General features: G+C 26.8%; 1 pseudogene; it reads left to right on the forward strand.

Moving 5' to 3' along the window:
* The first annotated feature begins 4,448 nt into the window (after window positions 1-4,448).
* Window positions 4,449-11,297, forward strand: LOC149510918 (cuscuta receptor 1-like; annotated as a pseudogene).
* Window positions 11,298-23,691: the final 12,394 nt, after the last annotated feature.

Raw genomic sequence — 23,691 nt, forward strand, 5'->3', positions numbered from 1 at the left:
CGAAAGTTTTAGGTTCAGACATTCTGTATGATAGGAGTGTGTCATCTCATGTTGGCATTGTCTTTGAATTTTGAAAACTGATGCTTGGTAAAATAATTGTCTCATTTTAAAATGCCCTTCGTATTTATTTATTTTGCATAAGTTTGGTTGTATCTGTGAATTTGTTTACAGCTTGAAGTCGGACTTTTTCAAATTGTGAAAATGGGGCTGGAATCAGATAAAGTGTTTATTAGCATCCTTTTGGTTGTGTCTGCAGACTGCAGGTAATAACATTAGGCATACACATAAACAAGTAACATGATTAACTTACAAATAAAACACAGAGATCCAAAGGATTTTGTTTGAGGTATTCAAAACTGCTCTTTCTTTATTCATATTCAGTTATGAAAATGTAAATGCAATTTCAAGGAAAACGTAAGTGAGAAGCCCACAGCAATACCTCTTTCTAACAAGGAAAACAGATCCACCATCTCATCAACACAGGATTGCTCTTTCTTTGGTCATTTTCAGTTGTAGTTGTTATTAAATTCTGAGTCTCAGTCCTCGCCCTTTTAATTTTCGGCTTAATTTTTAGCCACTCGTCTACCCCAAGCTGTCCACACAGTATGGGGAATTTAGACCAAGTTGATTACTGGTAAAATTAAGAAATGGGTGATGTTAATATAAAAGCTTAAGCTTTTATTTCTGGTAATAGCTGCCGGCCTACTATTATTCCTAGGAGTTTTAATTCATCTGGATGATCGGAATTGGAAGATCTCACAACACTCCTACGTCCAAATTAACAACTGACACCAACGGTCAAAATATTGTTAATAACACCAACACTTGCGTCTTGTTTGTTGCTTGTTACAAGCCATTGACCTGTAACTATTATGGAATCTGGTCATACCATACCATATATGATTTGATGATCAAGTTGCTAACTTCTAAAAATTTTAAAGCCTTTATATGCTTTGTCGATTAGTTTATCAAATAAAAAAATAATTAATATTTAATCTTCCTCATTTCTATTCACAATATAAAAGTGTTATTGCTATTGCAAATTTTGAGTTGCCTGAACAAAGAGAAAGAACTGAAACATTTAATCAATTAAGCAATTTTTAAACTTTAATTCAAACCAAGAATTGTTATGTCCAATAAAAGTTTTTTACTTTCTCGACTTTCCTAATATTCCTAACCATCAACTCAAACCTTAAGATAGGTGTTTTGATCATACTTCCTAGAAATGTGAACCAATGTTCTAGCTTATATAACAGAAGTATATGATTGATGGTACAATTAGCTTTGAACATTAAAGAAGGAAAAATCATTTCATGCCTCAAACTTAAAGATTTAGAACCTAATAATGCAGCATATTCGTGAGATGAATCTCACAAGCATTTAAGGCAGCAAATATCAAATAAATCAAAATATCCAATAATCTCCAAAATAATACTTTACAAAATCTCAAATCTATAAAATTATATTCTTTGCAAGTTAGTTGAATAAACTAAAGTTCTTGCTAACAAATCTTTTAGAATCAATAATAAAATACTTACTTCAAAAGCAATACCAAACTAAAGACAGATGTTAATCTTGCTCATCCAAGTAGTTGTCAACATTAAGTCTCCCAAACACAAACACCGAAATCTAAAAAAGTAAAGAAAAATAAAAGAATGAGTACAACAACTCAACGAGTAACTGGCATCCCCTCAGTTGGATTAAGCATGCCACAAAACATTTAGGCCAAAACATGAACTAAATGATTTAAAAATATTTTGGGTAATCTTGTATTCACAAACATATTCTTAAAACCAAATTCTTAGATCACAAAACGAAATCAAATATCACAAAATTATAAATTTACTTAGTCTCTCATAACATACTATGACCACACTTAACCCTTTGGCATAAGTCAGAATCAAATTTCTCTTCTAGTGCAATGGGATAGAAATATATCAAAAGTAGCTAGATCATTGCACTGACAATCATAATTAACCAGTTACTACAATGGGGCAGAATAAAAATCACAATAATCCCTTTAGTAAAATGAGACAGAAGTATATCACCGATGGTACAGTGAATAAAAATTACTATTATCAACTGGTGGCATGGTTCGAAATTGGTATCAATATTAAAAAATATATGTCAACATGGCCAACAATTAACTCCCATTGGCATGGTCAAAACATAGTTATACTAGGAGACAAAAGCCAAAATATATTTTCAGATTACCCAACATATACAAATTCAATATTTATAAATTTTCTCAAAATATAATCCATAAAAAGTAAAATTCCATAATCATTCCAAAGCAAAATTTCATATTTCGACAAACAATGGATATATAAATATATTATTACGAAATCATATTCAAAAATCAAAATAATATCAAACCATATTCAAAACTCATAACAAAGAAATCATATATATATTTTGCATGCTCAACTTGATTTACAAAACAAATGGACAAAATAATATATATTATATATTTTAACTCTAAATATATTGAGGTTGAATTTTCGGGACATAAAAACCAAAAGGATATCAAGTCACTTACTTGATGTGCTAAACCGAAACTTAAGCAACAAATCACTCAATTCTCTTAATATCCTAATAATTCAAGAAATATTAAAAAAATCAAAATTTAACCTGAAAACATAAATTTAATAAGGCAAACCTTCTTTGGGTCATCCTAAGAAAATTGGGTTGTGTGGCAACCTTTTCGATAATTCGATACTATTTGAAAATATTTTCTTTTAGCATATAAAACAAATTTTTTTTAATATAGTAAAATGCCTAGAATTGAGTATATAAATATGAAATTAAGGATTAAAACATAAAAATCAGTAGCAATATAAATTTTTACAAATATTTAATTTTTAACATTTAATAGTAATAATTTTTTTTTGTAAATCTTAATATAATTCAACGGCCCTTTAACAATACTAATAACATGAAATTAACACAATAAAAATATATTAAAATAAATAAAAATTTATTTAAAACAATATAACTAAAATTCAAATAATTTATAACTAAATATATCAAATATTAGTCGAAAATAATTTTAAAATAATTAAAAATGAGAATTTATAAATTCTAAAATTTTCACATTCTATGATCATTTGACTTATTTTGAGCCATAAAAATTTGAACATTCTACAGTTCCTAATAATAAAGGGAAGCATAATTTTAAAGTAGGAATGTAATACTACAACCTAGAATTTTGTTTCAGCAAAAATAATTTTTAGAAGCTTAAGTTTCGAAGACCAAATCTTGGTAAATTATCACAAATAAACCAAATTTTCTAGGTTTCAGATTCATAAAGCCTACTTGGAGACTTTGATTCTCTTACCCTATAAATCATCTTAACAAACTAATCTACCACTAGAAAGTTCACATTTTGTTCTATCAATAAAGAATTCTGACGGTTTAAAGTTGGACATTTGTAATTATCATAAACCCAAAAACTAAAAATTTGAAACACTAAATTCTCCTAATTTATTCTTCTAAATGAAGTGCCACACATACTATTAGAAAGGTCTTGAAGAGACCTTTCCATTGGTATCCACAATTTCATCGGATTGTCACCGAAAAGTCGCGAGAATTTTTTTTTTTGAAGTTGAAAAAATATAAAATTATGGGTTGGGATTTATAAAAAATTACATAAAACATGAAATTTTCAAGAGTTTTAAGCTAAATCTTACCTTAATCAGTGATTTCTAGATTTGATTTGCCCTATCTCTTCTTCTCTTCTTTTTCTCGAGTGTGTCTTAAAGTTTTTCCTTTTTTTTTCTCTTAGAAAAACTATAGAAGGAATACTAGCAAAGTTTTTCTTCTATTTTCTTTTTTTTTTAATGATGATACTCATGGGCTGGGTCATCAATCAGGCTATAATCACTTGGGCTTAGGTATTACAGATCATATTTGGTGATTTTGCTAACAGTAAAGTTTTATATGTAAGATAGTCCTCACCGTTAGACAAAAGAAATAGTCCTTTGTTTTTAGTAGGAAATTATTTCCTATCAAGTTTTGCTATGCTATAACTATCAACAAAAGTGAATAACAGTTCCTTGATATCATTGGACTATATTTACCAAAATCTATTTTAACACATGACCAACTTTATGTTGCTCTTTTTATAGTTACATCATGACAAGGCCTAAACATTCTGTCAATGCTATTCTTTGAGTTATTATTGTGATTTTCAAATGGTGCTTTAATGTTAAAGAAGTTGTAGATAGCTTCATATCCTATCCATGACTTTAAGTTTGCACCTTACATTATTCTTAATTATAGAATTAGTTGCAACAGGTACACCATTTAATATGCTTAGCCATAAATTCTAAACAAATTATTTTAAGGTTTTTTAGACATAATCTGCCCTTACATTTTTAATTTTGTAGATGTAATTGAAGTTGTTGCATCTATTACACCAGTATCAAAAGTTCATTTAAATTATAGAGATGATGAGGTTGACAAAAGATATATCTACATTCATGATGCAAGGTATGCAATGAGGGTAAAAGACATCTAATGTACCATGCATATATATAAACTCTAATATACATTTTTTTTATTGATTTGATTTTCTATAGTATGCTTATCATTAGTTTTTACATTCGCTTGAATGAATATTAAACCAAATCTTGACTAAGTGATTTTTATTTTTTCCCTACTTAACACATCAAATTTAACCTTCTACTATTAATTTTGAATATTCCTTACAAAACTCATTAAAAATATATTATAGGTATTTTATATATTGCCTCATTGTCATCTACAAAAGTCTATATTGATTTAGAGATTTTAGTCACTACTCACTACTCAACAAAAAATGTGCGCATATTATTATATTTTATGTTTACTACTCAAATTTACATTATATATATATTTATATATTTATTTTTAAAGAATATATTTTATTTATATATTTAATGATTAACGATATATGCTCATCGAAATTATGAATAATAAACTTATTTTTTATGTGTTGGTTTTAATGATTAATTTTTTAAACAAAATTTAATTAAAGATAGTTATTACAAATAATTTTTTAAATTAAAGTACACTTGCTCTATACTAATCAATCGTGCCCGTAATGAAGTGCGGGTCTTCCACTAATAATATTGAAGGATAGACAAAAATCTCACACAATTCCCATTACCTCTATTAAATAAAATTATACTGAAACATGTTAAACTCATGATCTTCCATATTTCAACCACAATCTGGTAATTGGATAAAAACAGTATTTAAGTGCCCAATCCACAATTTTGTAGAAATGTACTTTTAGACGAAATGAATTGATAAGAAATTGTTTTTCAATAATGTTTTAAAAATTGGATCGACATATTTATTTAATTCGTTCAATCAATTTTTTTCTTATTTTTGAGCAAATTAAGTTTATTCAATCAGTTGAACAGAGAAGTGATGCTATGTGATAGCCTTATTGGTCTAGACTATAGATCAATATATGGAATCTGACCAGATGAAAGAAGGATGAAAATTTGGAAAATTTGTAAGAATTGAACCCTATTAACAACCTGACATGATGTGGGCATAGATAAGATTTTTCAAATCTAATTAGTCCAGTTAGTATTATTATTTTATTAATGAAGTTTTTTTTATTAAAACTTCATTTTATAATATAATTTAAAATATTAATACATAAATAATTTTTAATTTTAAAAAATAAACAGTCTAAATAAGCGAGTCTAACTCAAATCCAAAATTGACATTCTTAGATATCGATCATATTTAATCCAAATTCAAACTAATCTATGAAAACTTTTACTTAGAACCGGCAAGTCCACAATAACAAAAAAGTACATTGTTTATTTTCTAAATTTAAAAAAAGAATTACAATAAAAGTTCACTGTTTATCTTCTAAAATTTTGGAAAAATTACTATATTTAATAGTGAAAATTATACTGTGATAGAAATTTGTTATAACTAATTTGTACTTTTGAATTTAACTGTTACGAAATAGTTAAATTCAAGATTTTCTTGAATAAATATCAAGTTCACCATTGAGTTAACTTTCTATGGGTTGGGAAAAGTTGAGTCAATTAGCTCTAGCTTTTAGACAATTTATGTCGTTCTTGGTTCATAAATTTAGCATTCTGTTTTTTCTTTTTCCTTTTTTTCACTTTATAATTATTTTTAACTTCAAGAGGTCTTTCTGTTTCTACTTTTAGATATTTAATCATACCACTGCTGATGGGAATCGCTATGTCATTTGAGGTTTTTTCTTTTTAAAAGAAGATCAAAGGAAATTGTGGGGAAAGGTGGCTGCAATTGGATTTGAGTAATAACCCAATTTCTCCTTTATAAAAAAAAAAAAAGAAAAAAAAAGTTCAATCAAAGAGAATTTTGCAATCCAAATTTCATGTCCGGTACAAGGTAGAACAAATTGCTTATCTGCAGTTCTTTTAATTAATACTTTAATGGATTGATTCACTAAAAATATTTCTGAATAAATTTTGGAATATAAGTTGGTTTATAAATTATGTGAATAGTCGGTCAACAGACTACTTAGGAACTTTCTTTGGTCTTTCGTTGGTGATTTGTTTTTTCTTCTTTCTGTTTTGATAAAGACGTTTAACTAGCTCTGAAAACGTACGTTGAGCACCTTTTGTTGAGCACTCTTTTGTTTCTGTAATTAAATGCTTACACATTTGATAACGAACAAACTACCTAATTAATTTGATAGGTTCCATTCATCTTCAAATTATTTCCTTTAGAAGTTCCAGTCAACATTTTTTGGTGAAGAAAAGTTGAGCATTATTCTCTTTTTTGCTTAAGGTTATAAAGAAAGAGTAAAATTAATATTATGTCTCCGTTTGGATTGCACCGTACAGTGAATTGTAATTAAATTTATTATATCATCAGTTGAATTCAAATATTAATTTTAATACAATCAAATCAACATAAATTTTTCATTAAATTTTTTTTCGATCATAGTTATAATATCTTTTTTTTTTTTTTCAATCGTAACTATAATAACTTTTATTACTATTTTTAATCTCATCACAGTTAATCTCACTAACCCATAAAGCATATGTAACTCTAGTGACAACAGGAAGCATGTTATAATTCACAAGTTGATAAGTAAGAATTTCTTGACAGATAAATGGAAAATTTGTGAGGTTGAAATATGACTAGTATTTAATGATTTCTTACAATATATAAAAAGCGTGTTGTAATTCATAGGTCAGTAGGTAATAATTTCTTGACATTTAATGATTGATGTGTCTATACGTGATAATTTTTTGACTTGGCATGTGGTTTGGAATGATATTTTATGGAATTTTGGGCTTTCATTCAATTGTTTCTTTTTCACAATGAGTATGATTTAAAAAGAATTTAAAAAAGAAAAAAGGAGTTTGAATTTGAACTTGGGTGTTTTATTTAATTTAGACTTCTAGTTTAATGTGGTAAAGACGGAGTAAAAAATGAAAAAAATTGTGGAAATTTTAATATATCAAGTATGAAGCAGAGGCCGAATGAGAGAAACTTTGGGTTCCTCGGGGCCTATATATATATATATATATATATATATATATATATGTAACAAATTTAAAGAAACTTTAGGTTTGTTCATTTCTCTTAAAAAAAAATTTCAATCCAAGGGGAATTTTGCAATTCAAATTCCATGGCCGGCACAAGGCAGACACAAATTGCTTATCTGCAATTCTTTTAATTATTACTTTAATGACTTGATTCACTAATCTCTAACTGAAAATTTTTCTGTATAAATTTAGGAATATAAGTTCGTTTATGAATTATTTGAATAGTCAGTCAGTAAACGACCTTTGAACTTTCCTTGATCTTTCCAGGGTGATTTAGTTTTTCTTCTTTCTCTTTTGATGAAGACGTTTATCTACCTCTGATTGACAACTTTTGTTCTCGTAGTAAAGATGGAAAAGACAAAAAAAAAAAAAAAAAAAGCTTACACATTTGATTTTGAGATTTGAATATATCCACTAAGTTTTTAGCCAAACACGTATGCTAAGCATATCTTTGTTCTCTGTTTCTCCTTGCAGAAAATAGATGCCTGAGGAACTTAAAAAGTCTTTATCTGGACGGTGTCTCCACCAAACAAAGCCTTTCCCTTGTATCACTCCTGAAGCCATTTTCATCTGTAAAAACCCTCTTTTTAAGAGCTAACTCTCATTTAAACAAAACAGTAGTTACTCAAGGTGAGTTGTGACTGTGATTCTAAACAAAAATGTTAAATCAGTCTATAATCATTTATATGATGCATTTGATATGACGCTATTATTTACTTCTTGTTCTACATAAAGGGAGTAATTTTTTTCACTTTTGGATGTCAACTGTACGCAGAGTTGCATGTGTTGAGTAATGTGGAGGACCTAATCATGGATAGTACTCCTCTGGACATCAGCTTTTTGGAAAGCATTGGTATCTTGACTTCTCTCAAAACCTTGTCTTTGTATGATTGCAGTCTGGCTGGCACTTTACCTACCCAAGGTAATATAATTACTGGTTATGAAGTGATTCTCTAACACTCCATCAGCTCTTTCATTTTATTACATCTTTTTTTTTTAATTTTTAAGAACTCATATCTCTACAATTTTTTTCTTCACAGGTTGGTGCTATCTAAAGAGTCTTGAAGAATTAAGACTCAATGGAAATGCTCTAGAGGGTGCAATTGCTTCATGTTTGGGTAACTTGATATTTCTTCGCTTCTTGGACATCTCTGACAATCACTTCACAGGAAATGTTGCCTCCACTTCCCTCACAAATCTCACAATGCTTAAATTCCTCTCCCTTTCAAATAATCAATTTCAAGTTCCAGTGTCATTTAATTCATTCGCAGACCACTCAAATCTTAAAATCCTTTTCAGCAATGGAAACAAGTTAGTAGCAGAACCAACAGTTTTCCAAACTTGGGCCCTAAAACTTCAACTCAAGGTCTTCAGTTTGTCAAATTGCCCAATAGAACATAGGAAATTACAACTTCCTAATTTCCTCCACTACCAGTATGACTTAAGATACATTGATCTTTCGTATAACAATTTTGGTGGAATTAGATTCCTGATTGGTTGGTAGAGAATAATACAAGATTAGAAACACTTTTCATGACAGACAGTTCTATTGTGGTTCCATTTTTCTTACCATTAGATCCTCATGATTACGTGAGGACAATTGACATATCCAATAATAAAATGCATCATATTCCAACCAATTTTTGCTCAGTTTTTCCAAATTAAGAGGAATTGTCAATGTCCCAAAATGCCTTCAAAAGTAATATTCCTCTCTGTTTGGGTGGCATGATGTATTTAGCAAAATTGGACGTGTCCCACAATCAGTTTTTTGGAGGAATACCTAAAGAATTGGGCATGAGTCGTTCATTAGAGTTGCTTAAACTTTCAAATAACAATTTGAATGGAAAAATGTTTCCAGCAATATATCTGGATGGCAACAATGTTGATGGAGAGATATCTCATTTTTCATCCATTAGCTCTTCAGTGCTTCAAACTTTAGATTTAAGTGACAACCAGTTATCTGGGAAGCTCCCAATATGGTTGTGGAATTATACAAGTTTGAGGCTACTGGCTTTGGCCAACAATCAATTCGAGGGTCCTGTTCCCATTGAATTATGCAATCTGGTGAATCTTGAATTCTTGGATCTTTCTCAAAATCGTCTGTCTGGTACAATACCATCTTGCTCCAATCTACAGAATATAAAGCATGTGGATCTGAACAGCAATAAACTGAGTGGACCACTCTCACCTGCCTTTTATAGAAGCTCTTCATTAGTAACATTAGATCTAAGCGAAAACAACTTCACCGGGAAAATTCCAGATCGGATCGATACACTACCGGCTCTGAGTGTCCTCCTTCTAAAAGCAAATCAGTTCCATGGTGAATTTCCTATGCACTTATGCAAATTGAACTCATTAAGCATCGTCGAACTTTCTCAGAATAAACTTTCTGGGCCAATACCTTCTTGTTTGAGTAATTTAACTCTTGAGCAATGGTTTGAAAAGTCCGATGTAAACAATGACTTTTCTGTGATTTCATTTGACACAATATTGGCAATTGCATCCACGAGAATGAAAATATATGATCTCCTAACAAATAAAGACGTATATCCTGCAGACGGGTTTCCTACATCACAATTGTATCATTTATCTCTGTAGAAGAAGTGATAAAGTTTTCAACAAAGAAAGCATTATATAATTACACGGATAAAATTCTCGACAGCTTGTCAGGAATTGATCTCTCTTGCACCAATTGACAGGCATAATCCCACCTGAATTGGGGAATCTGATTGAAATCCGAGGATTAAACTTGTCGCACAACAATTTAACTGGACCCATCCCCTCCACATTCTCAGAACTCAAGCAGATTGAGAGTTTGAATCTTTCCTACAACAACTTAAACGGTAGAATCCCCCCTCAACTGATTGAGTTAAACTTTCTGGCGGTATTCATTGTTGCACACAACAACTTGTCAGGGCCTCTCCCAGACAGGAAAGGACAATTTGGGACATTCGACGGGAGCAGTTACGAGGGAAACCCTCTTCTTGTGGACCTCCTTTGAAAAACAGTTGTGGTGAAGGTGATTCGCTAGAAACTTCAAGTGCTTCATCTGCTGAAGATGAAGTAGATAGTTTTATAGACATGGGCGATTTCTACATCAGCTTTGGGGTTTCCTATGCAATTATATTGCTGGCAACTGGCATTGTACTCTACATAAACCCATACTGGAGACGGGCATGGTTTTATTTCATTGAAGAGCGGAGCACCGCTTGTTATTTCTTCATTGTGGACAATCTTCGTAGGTTGCCCTGCTTCAGAAGAAACATATAGCCCTGTGTATCTTTCATGGTTCTGGAGCACTTCAAGTTCAAGGTCAGAATGTATCCTCCTCTTCCTTCTTCTTTTGCCCTGATAGTTTTTTGGTTCAGACAGTTTGTAAGATGGGAGTGTGTGATCTCAATATCTTATGTTAGCAATGTCTTTGAATTCGGAAAACTAACGCTCGGTAAAATAACTGTCTGATTTTTTTTTTTTTTTTTGAAATGGTAATTGTGTCTGATTTTAGTTAAAGAGATGTTTTGCATTTTAGATTCCATATGCGCTCATATCCACATTTTAATATGTTTCCCCTGTCTGGCACTATACGCTCATTTTAGAGAATCATAATCCTGGAACAGAATAAGAGTTAAAACCAAGATCTTCCATATCTCAGTCACAATCTGGAAATTTTTCCTTGCTGATAAAAGTAGTATTATAATACCCAATCCACCATTATGCAGAAATGTACTTCTAGAGAAAAGAAGTAAGCATTCATTAAATTTTTTAACTTTTCAACTTTCAATTCTAATCATATTTTGATACCATTACCTATCATCTTAGTACAAATTTCAAATTTTAGTAGTAAATTTCATATTGTGATACCTATCATCTTACCATGAGTCTTCGGTTTGATGTGAGTGTTTGGTTCATTGTGTGGATTTGGTTCTGAATTATGCTGATTGCTTACATATTGGTGATTTTTTTCCCTTTCTCGCAAGAAGACAGGGTTGATGTTGTGCATCATACATTTCTTGATACTAGTTTTTGACATGTACATCTTATCTCTAAAAATTTATTTTAATAATAATTTTTTATACTAAGATAATAATGATAAATACTAATAATTTAATTTTGATTTTGGTATAATATAAGAAAATTTTAATAACTTTTGATATAATTTTTATTTTGATAGCCATTGATAAACTATTAACTATTAAGTTATTAATGATTAACTACAACTAAATTATATTTATTTACTTTTAAGTTTCTAATGATTAACTATTAAATTATCATTGATTGATTATTAAGTTATTTATGATTGACTACTAAGGTTATCGATTAATTACTATTAAATTGAAACAATTTACTATTAAGTTATAACTAATTTATTATTAAGTGACCATTGATTTATTATTAAGTTATCAATGATTAACTACTAAATTATCACTTGTTTTTTATTAACCTATCATGATTTATTAATATGTTATTATCTTTTTATAATTATGAAACATGAAATTTAAAAAGTCCATTAATAATATAAGAGATAATTTTTTTTATAAATAACATTATTATTTTATTCAAGTTTACAATTTTTTAAGTAATTTTTTTATTAAATCAATTCATGGTAAGTTTATCTTAACCTCCAAAATGAAAGTTTTAACTTCATTTCTGCTACTAAACAGGACTTTAATTCTAACAACTCATGTATAAAAAAGTTATCAATGATTGACAATTAAGTTATCGATTGTTTACTACTAAATTATTAATGATTTACTACTAATTTATGAATGATTTGCAATTAAATTATGAATGATTTGACAATTAAGTTATCAATTGTTTACTACTAAATAATGAATGATTTACTACTAATTTATGAATGATTTGTCATTAAATTATGAATAATTTACCATTAAGTTATAAATGATTCTATAAAATTGTTGGTGATTTACTACTAAATTATTAATGATTTATTATAAAGTTATAACTAATTTACTACTAACTTACCAATGATTTACTAAAAAGTTATCAATGATTAACTAATTTACTACTAAATTATCACTAATTTACTATTATATTTTTTATATATTTACCATTATTTTAACATTAATTTACTACTTAATTTTTTATTATTCACTATAAAATTATCACCAATTTACTACTAAATTATCAATAATTCACTATCAAGTTATTACTTATTTATATTAAATTATGCATAATTTATTATTAAGTTATCGTTGATTAACTATTATATTATCAATTATTTACTACAAAATTATATTGATTTATGTTCAAGTTTTTAATTATTAACTATTAAATTATCAATTATTTACTATTAATTTATTATTAGTTTACTGCTAAATTATTTATGATTTACTACTATCAATTAATTACTATTAAATTTAAAATGATTTACTATTAAATTATCACTAATTTACTATTAAATTATCATTAATTTATTACTAAGTTATCAATAATTAACTACTAAGCTATGACTGATTTTTTGTTAAATATTCCTTGATTTAATACTATGCTCTTACACGTTTATAAATATATCATAATTGATTTACTATTAAAGTATTATGCATTTATTATTATATTATTACTAATTTACTAAAAAATTATCAATTATTGACTACTAAATAATCATTAATTTACTATAAGTTATTACTACACTAATTTACTACTAAGTTATGATGATTACTATTAAATTATATTGATTACATTTAACTTTTCAATAATTAATTACTAAGTTATTAATTATCTATTAGCATGTCATCATTGATTTGTGTATATCCTAAAAGAAAGTAACCATAATATATGCTAGTTAATATAATTTATAAGGTAGAGAAAGAAAGAAGAAAAAATTTCATGTGTAATTTACTTAAAAAGAAAGAGTAAACACTCTTAATTTACTATCCATAGTTTAACAAGTAATAATAAATTAAAATCATAATTTTTTATACTAATAGTCAATATTTTTAATATATTCTTCAACTTATTTAGTTCATGGTAAAATAATATATATTAAGATAAGTTTTATTAATAATTTGATTGAATTATTAGTGTATATATTTTTATATTTGTTAACGAAGTACAATTGCTTATAAAAAATTAAAAATTTTGAAGTGTTTTATCACCAATAGAAATAACAAATTTTGCCTTATGTTCTTATTTTTAAGTATATAATTATGGGTAAAAATTTTGTAGTATATATGATAAAAGTATTAGGAACAAATTTAACAAACAAAATTATTAAAAATCAAATATTCAATAATTTTGAAAAATATCAAATTCACAATAAATACCTTTGTATTCTACATAAAATTTTCTTTTACTAAACAAAAAGATTGTATATTTTTAATTGTTACTTCATTCTTTTTACCATCATTCATAATAACTTTTTTGAAATTTCGATGCCAATCAACTTCTCCACTTGGAAAGACTAAAAAATATTATAAGGTGTCATAACAATCCAAAGAACATTTAACTGTATATTGTCTTCTTAACCAAGACGAAATTATAATATTTCTTTCAAATGAATTGTTTGAATTATCATTAGTATCTCTATTACTTTTGCATCTAATTTTTATTATATTGTGTTCTCATTCAATTTTGAAATTTATTACCGGTATCATAAAAATATTGCTAAAATAATATGGATTAATCAACTCAAACTTGAAAAAATTTAAAACTCGATTTGAGTATAAATAAAATATAGTATTTTTTATTCATCTTCCATAACAATTTAAAAATTTCTTATTTAAGCTTTTTCCCCTTCATCTTCAATATCTTATTTTTATTGTTTTTATAGATGAATTAGTCAATTAATTTTAAGAATATATAAAGGGAAATTGCAATTATAAGTAATTGAGTATACATTTTTTTTATTTGCATTTAGGATTTATGATTCTTTTTAAATAAAGAGAACATGCACCAATTATTGAGTTAAATTTGCTCAGGTGCATAAGTGAATAATTAAGTACATTATGAATAAAAGTAAATAATAAAACTTAAATTAACCTAATTGTAGCTAATCATAGGTCTAAAATTCAACTCGAAATTATGAAAAATCAAAATTTAAAATGATTGAAACACTAAATATACAATTAAATAAAGATTTATCAAATGAACTTTGCTAATGATACACTTAAATCACTTTTAAATTTAGTTCAATTATAATTTACAGTAATATTTTTATTTTAAATGTAATAGTGATAATTAATTTGATGAATTTCAATTCATTTGAACAAATATTACCTAACATGGAAAACTTAAAAATCTTGATACAACAGTGAACATTTATATAAAGGAGAAAATGAAAAAATACACAATATTTCTCCTAATAAAAGAGTTTCATATTAATCCTAAAAAAATTTGAAATCAATATATTTGTATTTTTTTCACTGAAACATTATATAGCACTATAAATAAGTAATCAATTTTTTGTCTCATTTTTCTGTTTGGAATAATCTTTTATTTGTGTTTCTAGCAATTAAATGTAATTGTACATACTATCAATTGAAAGCTTCAATTTTCTTTTATTTAAAAAATTTATTATACATAATTTTTTATTATATAAAAATATTAAATACATAATTTTAGAAATTAAAATAAAATAAATTACTAACCTTGGTAGTTGCCATGTTTTCTTGAGAAAATTCCAATTCTAAAGAATAACAAACTTGTTATGTAATACCTATACAGTTTATAATGGTTTCATTTTCAGTAGTAATAGCATAAATTTTCATAAATGGATGCAATTTAGGCATAAACACATTCAAAAAATATTTCCAATGAATTTTGTCACACCTTGAAAAAATTCATCAAAATAATTCATTTTACTTCACTTGATAATTTTTTACTTATAATAATTTACGTTCAACCACCTAGATGAGAAAAAAAAAAAGTAAGCAATTTAATATGATTAAAAGGATTAAATAATCTTGAGATATAAATTAAGCATAGATCTGTATATTAAAATAAAAATTGAGAAAAAATTATATCAATTTATTATTTCAATTAAGGTAAATAATTCTTATAGTAATTTAACGGAACCTAATCCTAAGCTATTGGTAACTCTACAACCTCTTGAATCATCAGAAAGCCCAATTAAATTATTTAATTAATCATACAATACTAATTGTCAATGGAGAGATGCAATTGATTTGTATTTGATTTAATATTATTTTTTATTTATAGGAATAACTTGAGAGGAAAAAATACAAAATAGAAATTAATTATAAAAGTCAGACTAAATTGTAGGAATGATATATTAAAGAATTATTTGAAGAAACTAAAAAGATTTAATTATGTTATTAATTATCAAATGATCAAATAATAAAACATATAAATAATAAAATTATTAACATACATATACAGTTAATATATTAAAAAAAATTGAAAGACAAAAAATAGAAAAAGAAATAAATATGCTTCAATGACTTAATTATGATTATCTTTAATGAATTCATTTATCAACATAAACTATATATAATTATTTTTACAAGAAACAAACCCCATATAATTGTTTTATTCTTATGCACACTAAACTTTGATCTTATTCTATTTGTATTTTCGTTTAATGTGGAAAATCAATTTACTTATAAAAAAAGCCTAATTAAAAAAAGATTTAAATATAAAAAATTACTAATGATATTTTAATCAATCACTTTTAATATTTTTTGAATTAAAATTTTATTAAGAGTATTTTAGTCAATCACTTTTAACACTTTTTTAACCTAATTATAAAAAAAAAAAATTTATTTAAATTAAAATTTATAAAAACATTTACTAAAAATATTTTAGCCAATCACTTTTAACACTTTTGGAATTATCCCAATTTTCTATAACTCTATTTTTAATTTTAGTTGATTTTAAATTAAACTTAAATAAATTAATAAAAGTTATATATCTAAAGATAAATTTGTTAATTTAAAAATTTATAAGGATATTTAAATCATCACTATTAATATTTTTTAAGCTCACACTTTTATATAAAAATGATTTAACTAGAAAAGTATACATTTGAACTGACTTGATACACTAACCTTCGTTTGGTTTGGGAAATATTGTAGAAAAGAAAATTTGAAGAGAAATAAAAATATTGAAACACACCGCTCATATTGTTTGAGCATTGAAAAATCTATTTGGGAACAAGAATTATTCCTTTTTCCTTTTGCATAATCAATCATATTTCACTATTCCCAAGCAGATTTAGATAATTAAATATAAAACCAGATATTTGTAAGTCAATTTTACCTTGAGTTGAGCTCTCCTAGAGTCGTAAGGCACAAACTGATATATCCTTCATTTGGGGAGCTCTAGTCACTATCACTCCATGTAGCCATGTTTATCTTCTTCTTGGAGTTGTGTGCTGGCTTCTTTGCATAAGGGCAATCAGATTTTGTATGGCCTGACTTCTTGCGCCCATAGCCTATATCTTGAAATACCTTTCATCATTGCTTTTCTTCTCGGACTCTTGATTCATACACAGCTCATCATAAGTCGTGAGAGAGCTGAAAAGTTCACCCAAGCTCAAGGTATTTAGGTCCCTGACTTCTCGAATTGCAGTAACTGCTGGCTTCCATTTCCTCCTTGGTAGCGATCGTTGCACCTTCAATACAAGTACATTGTTTGGGTAGCTTTTTCCTAGGTTTTTTAATCCATTAATGATGTCTGTGAACCTCACAAACATATTTGAGATACTTTAATGTGGTTAAATCTGAAGGAATCATATTTTTCCTCCAATATCATCATCATCATTGATTGTTTAACTCTATCGGCGCCTTCATAAATCAGCTCCAATTTATCCCAGATTTCCTTGGCGATTTCACAAGTTGCGATGAGAACGAATTGTTTGAAATCATATGCAGGTAAAGCATGTCCATTGCTACAGCATTCATTTGCATCACCTTGAATCCTTGATATTACTTTCATCACGTTCATCTTCAGCCTTGGGAAACTTTTTCCCTTTCACCTCTTTGGTGGGAATTTTCCGGACTTGGACAACAACATTCCACAACTGCAAATCGTTGGCCATTATAATATACCATCATACGTTTCTTCCAATAATTGTAGTTAGAGCCATTAAAGAAAGGTGGCCTAGAAAAAGATAGGCCATGCTGTGGGATGCATGATGTTTCGGCCATGTTTCAGATCTCTCCAAGAATGTTAGCCCTGCAAGCTTAAAGTTCAAAATATGGTAAGGTAAACTGGGATTTCAAAACCTTTTTTTTTTCATTAAAATCAAACAAAGTGGTTGCTTTATGCTTCTATTTTTTTCATAAAAAAAAAGTGAAGGAATTCTAAAAATTCATAATATTTTCAATTCAGTTACTGCAAAGAGAAATGGGTAATGGGTTTAAGAGACAAACTTACAAATGGGGTTTTGATGAAGTGATGTTGGCTGCTTCTTATCAGAAATTTTCTTGAGAATTTTCACTTGATTTTTCTGTTTGGTTTTCTCTGTTGAAAATGGCTATTTGGGCAGACAAATAAAGAGAGAACAAGCCTGGAAAGGTCTTCCAACGGTAACTTAATAGGTGTTTGGGGCAGTTTTTCAAAGAGTTTTTCTATTTAAAAGGTATTTGGCGATGCCACCAAAATAATCAAACAATTTTGCCCTTAATAAATTTTTAAATCACAAAATAATCAAACAATAACCTTTATCCATTCCACTTTTTCTTCTTTTTGGTGGTCGTTCCTCCATTTAGGGTTGAACAGTTATTGATTCAAATTAATTTAACCGACCAAAACTAATGAAATATGGTCATTTTGGTTTGATCTAGTCGGTTTTATATTATAATCAATTTTGAGATCGATTAAATTGGTTAAATCGGTCGGTTATCAGTTTTCAAAATTGATAACCGAATTAACAAATCTTATAATAATTAAGGGTAAGTATGTATATTCCCCTAAAAAACCCTAAACTTAACTTACTTTTTGGCCAAAGACGCCTTGAGTAATCCAATTCAAATTTTTGTAATGAATTATTTAAGGTATTTTTGGTTAGAAACGCCTTCAATAACCTTATTCAATTTTTTGCAAAGAATTATTCAATGCATTTTCTAGACAAAAATGCCTTGAACAATCCCTTCATAAAAATTGAAAGAGATTATTTAATGCATTTTTAACCAGAAATGCCTTCAATAACCCATTCAATTTTTTGCATAGGATTATTCAAGGTGTTTTGCCATAAATAATCCTCTCATAAAAAATTAAAAATTGAAAGGGATTGTTCAAGACATTTTTTGCCACAAATGCCTTCACTAACCTCATTTAATTTTTTATAAAAAACTATTCAATGTGTTTTTTCCAAAAAATGCCTTCAATAATTGCCTTAAAAAAATTAAAGGGGATTAATCAAGGCATTTTTTGCTAGAAACGCTTTTAATAGCCTCATTCAATTTTTTACAATGGGTTATTCAAGGCGCATTCTGGGTAGAAACGCCTTGAATAATTACTTCATAAAAAATAAATAAGATTATTCAAAGCATTTTTTGTCAACAGCGCGTTCAATAATCCCCTTATAAAATTAACAGGAATTTGTCAAGGTATTTTTTGCCACAAACGCCTTAAAGAACCCTATTAAATTTTTTGTAAGGATTATTGAAGACGTTTTCTTGCCAAAAACACTTTGAATAATCCTTTTTAATTAAAAATTGAATTATTTAAGTTACTATCATAGATGCTAAGGAGATTATAATAATTATTCAAGATTTAATATCTATGGATTCCTCCCATCCAAATAAGTGAATCTGAAAACAAAATTCCCTAAAAATGAAAAAAAAAAACCCTAAGTATTGCATTTTCTTGAGGATCACACTTTTTAAAACTTATTTTTTAATTTATTTTAATTAAACAAGTTTAGATGAATGTTTATTTGTCTTTTTTCTTGTAAAATATTGTTGAAATTATTAAATTTTTTAGTGATTTAGTTTGAATGATATGTGAATTTGAGTTTTATTAGATTGAATTTGTAGCTAAATAATTATTTAAAATAGAAGCAAAAAAATGATGAAAAAATTGGTTATTTAACCAAACTAACCGAATCAAACTGATTTTTGGTCAGTTCAATTAAATTAATTATTTAAAATTTTGTTGGTCGTTTTGGTTCCTTGTAGAATAAAAGTTGGTTAATTCAGTTATTAATTTTTTCAGACTGAATCGACCGAACCAATGGACTACTCACCCCTACTTCCATTCACCTTATTCTACTAAAAAGGCCAAAGGTATGGTATAAGTGGATTTTTTCCTCTCAACTAGGGGTGTAAATTATACAATTATAGTCGTAGGCTATTCGGGTTCGGTTTGAAAAAAAAAAACTTGAATTTGACTCGATTATTGTCAAGTCAAGCTCGAGCTTAAGTAGTTCAATTTATCGAGTGAGTCGAGTTCAAGTATTTTAATACTTAACTCGAGTGCTCGCAAGCTTATTGAAGATTTTTTTATTTTAATATATATTTTATTAGTTTAATTATATTTTTACCCTTAAAACATAAAAAACCTAAAACTAAAAGCCCTAAATCTATTCTTTTCCTTTGTCACTCTTAGGCTCTCCCCTCCCCTTCAAATGACGCTACCTTTTTCACTCACTCCCCTCCCCAAATAATGCTACCTCTTTCACTCTCTCCCCCATTCTTTTTTTACTTTCTCTAAATCTCTCGTCATGTTCCTACTCTAACTCTTACAAAAAAGGCTTTCCCTACCACAAACTATGCTCAAAGAGTTAGTGATAACTTGTAAGAAATGAAGACACAAACCAATTGCATGTGCTAAGTCAAAATCTCATCCCGGTAGGAACAACTATCCTTTCCAATATCTCTAATCTTTGTTTTTTTTTCCTAGCTTTTTGATTTGTTTTCTGGGTGGTATATGTAGTTTTTTTTTCTAGGTATTTGTAATATTTGTATCTATTTTTGTGATAAAATGTGTGAACAAGATTATTAAATTGTTGATATTATCTTGCGATTGGATGGTTATTTAAAAGGCTAGCATGTGATTTGATTGTTCTTCTTCTATTATGTTTTTTTCTTTAAATTGTTTTTATTGTTTTGAATTTTTATGCTTTTTTTCATATATTTGGAATGATTCACAGAAGATTTTATGGTTTTTGTTTTGTTATTTTGATTTTTGTTTTGTAGAGAATGAATAAATCATAAATTTTCTAATATGATTCGAGCATAGCAAGCTCGAGCTCAACTCGAGTTTTACCTTGACTCAAGTTCAAGATTGAAAAATAAAACTCGAGCGAGTTCAAGTCAAGCTTCAAGTTTTGATTTTTAAATCAAGCTCAAGTTTGAGCTCGAGCATTCAATGTACCAGCTCAGCCCAACTCGATTACACCTTTACTCTCAATAATCATGTGTTTCTCCTTTTTACGAATGAATAACATTATATATAAAAGGAAACAAAATTAAACAATTTAATTACAGGAAAACAAGTTTTATAAAAGAGCCAAGAGATTTAAATCAAGAAGAGTTAATATTACAAATGATTTTGAACTATAATAAAATGTTTAATTTAATATATGAATTTCAAAATTTTTTAATATAGATTTAAAAACTAAATTTGCTAAGGGTTAAATATAAAAATAGCTCATGTACTATATAATTTCTATCAATTTGGTATCTAAAGAAATAAAATTGTTAATTTAGCAAACTTTCATTTCGTCATCCACTTTGGTAATTCTAATTAACGTCGTCAATCAACTTACTAATGACATGAACATTCAATAAGATACTGACACGTATCAAAAAAAAGTTTAATCAATGCTATCATGCCCCCCAAATGAGGCATAGCAAACATTGTACACTTGCAATATATGATCATATAGATATGATAAGCAAGATTCATATTAAGACTTATAAAAAAAAAAATCTAAATGAGACAAGTGTATCTACAAACAAAAAGTTCATAGCTTTTAATATCTACTAACATGAAGATGAAATACTTAGAAATTCATGAAATCAAAAATATTCCTTTAAAGTCATAAATAGCTAATTTATAAAAGTTTGAATGTCTAAGTATCTAAGATAATCTTAAAAGTCTTGGAATGGTCACTATAGTTTTGAAACATCACTCTTTGAAATTCCCATATGCATAATCAAAATCAAAACATGTAAAATGTTAAAGAAAAGAGTAAGTATAATCACTCAATAAGCAATCGACATCCTCGTTAAGCTAAGTTAGAACATTTAGACCAAAACAAAAGAATTAAAGATTAATTTCAAATATTAAGGTAATCAAGCATTTACAAATAGCTTGTTCTAAAATCATATGCGAATACCAAAACTCAACAAATATTACAAATTTTAGAGCTCAACAAATATTACAAATTTTAGTTTTATAAATGTTTAACAAGCTATAGTCACTTTTAACTCCGATGACCTAAGTCAGAATTAAAACTAAAATCATGATAAATCTCTTAGTGTAATGGGACAGAAGTATATAAAAAGCAACTAGGGTAATTACGCTAAACAATCATAATTAACTCGTTAATGCAATAGAAAAAAATAAAAATCACAGTAACCCTTTAATGTAATAGGATAGAAATACATCATATGTGGTAAAGTAAACAAAAATTCACTACTCTCAACTGGTGGTGTAGTTCAAAATCGATTTTCTAATCATAAAATACATGTCAACATGACCAATATTTAACTCCCATTAGTAGGTTTAGAATACAGTGTATCGAGAGAAAATTTAAAATAAAAAATCTTAGATTACCAAACATGAATAATAATTTCATTTTCAAAACTCTAACAAGGCTTTTAAAATCAAATGCATATATATAATTCTTACAAAACTAAATTATATAACAAAATCATAATATGAAAATAAGTAAAATTATTTACCAAGATAATTTTCATAATCGAAACAAAGATACATACTTTCATACTTAACCCGATTTAACAAAATAAAGGACAAATTAACATTCATAACATACTTAATTAAGGCTGCCTCTTAAAGATATAAAAATCAAAGAGACGTCAAATCATTTATCTGATCTGTTAAAATGAAAGTTAAGCAGCAAATTACACAAATCTCTTAGTGTTCTAATAATTTAAATAATATTTTAAAAATTAAGATTTAACTCAAAAATATAAATTTAACAAGACAAACCTTTTGCTAGTCATCCTAAGCAAATTGGTTTGTGTAGCAACTTTCGTGACAAATCAAAATTATTTGAAAATATTTTTAACATGTTAAAATAATTTTTTTAATATAGTAAAATGTTTTAAACTGAATAAATATGAAATTGAGAATTAAAAATATAAAAATCAATAAAAATATACATTTTATAAATATTTAATTATAACATTTACTGATAATCATTTTTGTAAGTTTGAATCTAATTTAATATTTTTTAACAAGACTAATAACATGAAATTAATATAGTAAAAATGTATTAAAATAGCTAAAAATTCATTAAAAATAATATAACTAAAATTTATGTAAATTATAACTAAATATATTGAATATTGGTTGAAAATAATTTTTAAAATTTGAGAAAATTTTGTTTTTATTAAAACTTTCATTTTTTGAGTTTTACATTTTTTGAATTTTTTTTTAATTTTTTATTTTTTTAATTTTTAAGCTTTCAAAATTTTTTCATTTTTTAAGATATTTCAATAGTTTATTTTTTAATTTTTTAAAACATTTAAAATTTTTTATAAAATTTTTTGAAAATTTTAGAAATTATTTAAAATTTTTTTGAAATTTTGAGTTTTTTTAAAATTTCCTTTTATTGCTAACATGACAACTAATAATGTATCATTAGCTGAACTTTTATGATACTTATTAATATTTTATTAAATATTCATGTCAATCAACAAATTAAATAACAACATTAATCTCAAATACTAAAATAAATAACAAAATAAGAGTTAAAATACCAAATTAACAATTTTATTTTTTCAAGTACTATGAACAAAAAGTGTCTAATATATACACCATTTTTATATTTAATCAATTTATTAGTTAATGTGAGACTTAAAGAATATCATTCCATCATTTAAAGTTCAAAGGAACAAATCATATTAAAAATAAATATCACATTAATTAATAAATTTATAATTCAAATGCTATATTAGAAAATTTTAAACTATAATTCAAAGATCATTAATAAAATTAACCCAACTAAAAAAGCAGAACA

Source organism: Durio zibethinus, chromosome 27 (genome assembly GCF_047325235.1).
Source record: "Durio zibethinus cultivar Kanyao isolate XHJ-2024 chromosome 27, ASM4732523v1, whole genome shotgun sequence".
Classification (NCBI taxonomy): Eukaryota; Viridiplantae; Streptophyta; class Magnoliopsida; order Malvales; family Malvaceae; genus Durio; species Durio zibethinus.